This window comes from Charadrius vociferus, unplaced genomic scaffold (genome assembly GCF_000708025.1).
Source record: "Charadrius vociferus isolate BGI_N301 unplaced genomic scaffold, ASM70802v2 scaffold773, whole genome shotgun sequence".
NCBI classification, from domain to species: domain Eukaryota; kingdom Metazoa; phylum Chordata; class Aves; order Charadriiformes; family Charadriidae; genus Charadrius; species Charadrius vociferus.
The window spans coordinates 173558-179161 of NW_009647799.1; positions in this window are offsets into that span (position 1 = coordinate 173558).

Sequence of the window (5604 nt, forward strand, 5' to 3'; positions counted from 1 at the left end):
ATTTCCCAGCTACATTCTAGCCTGACACGAACTAGTGTAGCAAAACCTGTGGAGGACAGCTACAACTGGAGCGCCCATGGTGAGAGCCGGGATCTGGGGCTTGGGTGAGTCCCCCTCTGGGTGTGTGTCCCAGGGCAAAGGCAGCAATGCCGGGCTGTGCCGGAGTAGCCTCAGCCTCCCCAACACGGCTGAATGGTTGGTGCCACTGTGCAGAGCCACCCAAAATGTCCCCATCCAGGTCCTCATGGCTGGCAGGCCAGCAGCATTGTCCCAGTGCCACCAGGTGGCAGCTCCTGTTCAGGGACCTGTCAGCATCGCATCCGGCACATCGAGCTTTGGCACAGGCGGTGTCCGAGTGCCATGCACAGCCCCGCAGCTGCCCACCTTGCACCAGACTGTTGTCCCCCAGTGTCCCTCACTTTGTAACGCCCACCTGCCCGTGGGGTTTGTGGCCCAGGAGCTCCTTGGGGTATATAGGGACGTGCATGGAAGAGGTTTGCAAGTGCCACCCTCACAGCTGCAAAGTGTGTGCAGAGGTGCAGCCTTGGCTTGTGCAAGGTGGCGCAGCACAAGTAGAGGGACCGATGGTGGGATCGGGTCTGTCATCCTGAGAGATGTCTCGGATGCAGTGACAACTCCTCAAGTGCAGACATGATACCCAGTGCCAGTGGCCATCAGCATCTTTCCCCACTGCCAGCCAGGAGTTCCGGGGTCTGCGGGATTTAAACAGAGACATCTGATTTGGGGAAGAAATACACGACTGTGCTTCAGCGTGCCTGGAAGCTGCTGTAGAGTCAGCCCTGCTTTTTTGCGAAGGTGTCGGTGAGTACCATAAGCCATGCCCGACTCCTCCCTGAATTCCCCAGGAGTTAACAGCTTCTAAATATTCCTGGCCAGGTTGCGGGAAACAAATTCACTTGTTACCCAGGAGCTCTTGCGGTGTCACTTTCCTGGCAGGGCTTCGAATCGTTTGTTTGGTTTCCACCTTTTCCCCTTTTGCGGTGTGACTGCTCACCTGTCTAGCAGAACGAAGCAGGGACCATGTCCTGCTGCATGTTCGCAGGCACGTAGCTCCTCAACTGGGGCTGACGCCAAAGCAGGAGAGAGCAGATGGATGGAACTTGCTGGGCTGAGGGACGGAGATGCACTTTGGGGATGAACGGGCAGTGCAGAGCCTATCTCGTCCCCACTCCTGGTCAGCCCAACCCCATGCTTCGGAGCCTGAAAGGTTGGGCTGACCAGGAGCGGGGAGGAGATGGGCTCTGCACCGTGTTGGGCTTGGGGTGCCTGCTAGCTCTGGCAGCCAAGACCAAACCCAACCAGGTGCCGGAGGGAGCCACTGCATGTGCCACACATGGCTCCAATGCAGCCTTGTGCCATGGTGGCACATCCAGACTGTCACTTCTGTCTCTCTTGTTCCTAGGCAAGAAACTGAGGCACAGAGCAGGCAGAGCTGGGCACCAGTGCCTGGACTTCCCAGCACGGAGCAGGTGGTTCCTCCAGATGCGTTGCTCTCAAGTAGCCATGGTTGACTGGGTGCCCTGGGAGTGTAGCAGAGGTGTGTGCTGGCTCCAGCTCAGCACAAAAACCTCTATGCTGGTGACTAACCAGATGCTATTTACGTTCCCCAAGTGCAGGTTTGGGGCAGGCGCTCAGTGCGCAGGGGTGGGGAGGTTCACCCTCCTCACCTCCACTATGCTGTGCAGACCTTCTTCCTCTGTTGGGGATGTGGCAGCAGGGAAATCCAGTTGGACCAGAAAAACTATTGATAATAGGGGAGGGAGAATAAGATAAAGGAGCAGCCCTTGGCTTTGTTGGGCAAAAACCACCAGATGACCTCTGAGGGCCTCCCCTGCAGCGAGCCCTAATCTCCAGGTGTGGGGCAGAGCCCTGCAGACAAACAGCTCCTGGGGCTGCAGCAGCCCCTGGTTCCCACGCCAAGGAGCTGTGAGAGTCTGGGCTTCTCTGCCAGGCTGGGCAGCAGGACCCTGGCTGCTGCAGGGCTTTCCAGCTTGGCTTGACCCAGCCTTTGGCTTGGTAAAATCTGGAAAGACACTTGCTGAGTCCTGGGAACAGCCCAAGGTTCCCTCCATCCCTCCCACAGCAGCCATGCCACATCAGGTGGGGACTGCACAGGCAGACAAGGGGCTGGCACCAGCCCGCGGCCAGAGGATGTGTCCCCTCTCCCCAGCTTTGTGCTCTGGGGACAGCCTGGCCCCATGGCTTTGATACTTCTCTGTTTCAGCAGACCTCAGGGATGTCTGTCCTGATGAGAACACGGCAGGATCAGTCCATGTCTGCCCTGCCCAGTCCAGAGCAGCCAAGAAAGAGGAAGGTAGTTGTTTGCGTTATGTCACCCCAATTTCTCAAAGATGTTTCCCAGCTCTGCGCCCCTCCAAGGCATAACCCAGAGCCTCGCAGATTGCCTCATGACTGGTGGGGAGGAGATGGCCTTCGGACTGTGTGTTTGGCTTATCTTGGCCACGGTCAATGGTGTCCAGGACTGACCAATGGCTTTGCCGTGTGCAGACGTCTCTGTGATAAGAGCCAGGCTGAGCGCCGAGGGGAGGCAGCCTACGTAAGCCACGTACTGCCACCGCATGTGTGTTCCCAACCTGCCGCCCCAGCCCATGCCTCGTCCCCACACAATCTTGCTGCTTTTGCAAGGAGCAGGAGGGGACTAAAAGGGGGGACGGCGTCTTGCCAGATTGGCACAAAGATGGGGCACATCAACTCAGTTTGACTGCTCAGCTGCATCCCCCAGCCCCTTTCCCCACCCGCAGCCTGGGTTGTGCGCAAGGCAGAAAGGCACAGCCCAGCGCTCGGAGCTGCGGTTGCCACGGGGTGATGCTGAGCACAGCCCTGAGCATCTCTGGACCCGCAGCTGAGTGCTGCCACCGCAGGGGTCCTGCGCCACGTGGGCGCTGGGGGTCTCCGTGCCCAAGCATCCTCCGTGCGGTCACTTCCCCGCTCATCTCCTGACTTTGGTTGCAGTAACACTTGAAAATCCGAGCAGAGACCATGAGGGAGCATCCACAGCACCACCCAGGCGGCGTTAGTGCGGACAGGCGCTTTGCCTGACCCCGTTCCTGTGGGGGACCTGGCGAGAGGAGGTTTGGCGAGGCACGCTCTTGCTGCTCTCCCCGCCCCATCGGGAAGGGGCTGTGCGTCAGCCTCCCGAGACATCTGCTGACGAATTTTTCATTACGCGATGGCCTTCCCTCCGCAGGCAGCCATATGGCCCCACGTTCTCCAGCGGGGCTGACACAGCAACGCATTCCGAGGTCCAGACTTTGCATTTCAGGGAAATTTCCTATGAGCAGATTTTTGGCACTTTCTTAAATGCACCTCTGACCTGCGCTGAGCAAATTGGGATATATAAATCCTCCAGGAGATTTTTGGAGATCTCTGTCCCAGCTGGCCAGTTCATCATGGCAAAGACCGCAAGACTTTCCTCCACCAACCCGTGGCCAGCAGCCAGCTGGTGCAAAATGTGCTTATTTTCCTCTTGCTCTCTCTAGCCATGTGGATAGCTTGGGTTTTGTTTCCAAGAAGTAATCACTGGAATAAAAAGCCCAGGCTAAAAATGATACTTGCTGGTTTTCATTGTAATTTCTTTTGTGTTCTTTTCCTAATCTTCATTTGGCAACTATCATCCTAAGAGGTTTTCACACTTATTTAACTTCTAAATTAAGCACCACTTAATTTTGGGGCATGGGCCAAAATGCATTGTAGCACAAAGCAAGTAGAGCAGATGAAGAACCGTGCATCTCATTTTCACCCCTTTGAAAAAAAAAACCCAGCAGTAGAAAGCCATACATCATGGAAACAGAGAGATGAGAGCCATGTGAAGAAACCATCTCCTCCATCCCTCTGGGCACTGAAGCTGCCGCTCCACCAGCATTTGCATAATTGGGCCATAAATGTCTCCCAATGGCAAATTCCTGACTTCCCTCAGGCCACTCGCTCCTGACCACCAGTCGGCCACCTCCAGGGCCAAGCCTTGCTATGTCCCAATAATTAATAAATAATTAGCTGTGATTAACGAAGGGCCAGAGTCAAGAGCACATGAGCCGAGGTGCTGAGTCTCAGGGAGTGAATCCCTTGGGTCAGAGGAACAAGGGGGATCCCCGAGTCACGCTGGGTGGGGGACCTTTGAGCAGGACCCAGACCCTTGTACCCCCTCCACTGGTCCTGAGTCTCTCCCAGACTGTGCCGGTACCCCTGGGGGCTGGGAACAGGCTTTGCTGGTGGACACAGAGGCAAAAAGCATCAAATTCTTCCATCAGTGCACACACGTGTTCTCTGAGCTGCACTAAGGTACGTGTTGACTCCCTCTTCCTGCCCTTCTTTTGTACTTGTAGCTCCATCTGGGATTTAGACCCGATTTCATCTCTGCGTGTCCATGCTCTGACCTGTCCTTACTGCATCTTGTCTGCTCTCTCCTTCCCCGCCACGCTCCGTGCCCAGCCCAGCCCGCCTGCCCCTGCACAGCGCTCGTTCCCTGCAAGTTTTCTTTAAAATCAGCCCGGCCACCGTCCCCTCGCCGTGACCCAGGTCCAATGTCCGCTCTCCCAGCGGGATGAGGCCACCGCTGCCAGCCTCAGGTCACAGCCCTGCTCCATGTGTTCACACCGGGACATTGCCACCGATGCAATCTGGGCACTTTGTGGACGCTGGCACAGTGCCCTCCCCGCATGGCCAAAATCCCCAGGGGACCGGGGCCGGCAGCTGGGGGACTTGCAGTGGTGCAAGCAAATGGAGACCCAAGCAAACTCGCATCAAACAATTTTTGCATTTATCTTCCTTTGAACGAGAAGGAACTTCTTTACTTTGAGGGTAGTGGAGCACTGGAACAGGCTGCCCAGAGAGGTGGTGGAGTCTCCCACTCTGGAGACATTCAAAACCCGCCTGGACGCTGTCCTGTGTAACGTGCTGTAGGTGACCCTGCTCTGGCAGGAGGGTTGGACTAGACCGTGAATAGAGCGGCCTGAGGGTGCGCGGGTGGGACTCGGGAGCAGGGGTGGGGTTTGGCCTCCCGGGGTTTTTGGGTCTGAGTACTATTTGGGGAAGTGGGTGACACCCTGGGGTGATGTTGTGGGTGCTCAGGGAGCCGTGGGTGCGGGGCCGAGGGTTTGGGTGCAGCAGGGCTCGCCGTGCTGCTGCTCCCCGAGTCTAGTGGCTTCCTAAAAATCCAACCCCCCCAAAATCACTGCAGATAACTGCAAACGCTTGTTTTCCTTGCTGAGTCCCTTCCCCCGCTGTAACAAACATTTTGGTATGCATATCCTTTAGGTCGCAGGGCTGTTTTCTTTGTTTAGACGGGTTTAACTAAAGTAATCTCAAAATACGCTTTCAAAAAAGAAACTGCAGCACTTCCCTTCCGAAAATGTCAAAATGCTTCATTGGATTTCCCCCAAAGCCTCCCCCCAACCCCTTTTTTTTTTTTTTTCTTTCCCCCAGCCCAAACCATTTGTTGACCTCGCCACAAAGCCCCGAACGCTTTCGTTCGTTACAAAACCACGTTGCGGGGGAGCGGTCTGTTCAGCCAGCGAGCGAGCAGGGACCCGGCGGCAGCACCCCACCGGTGTCTGTGGGTCTGTG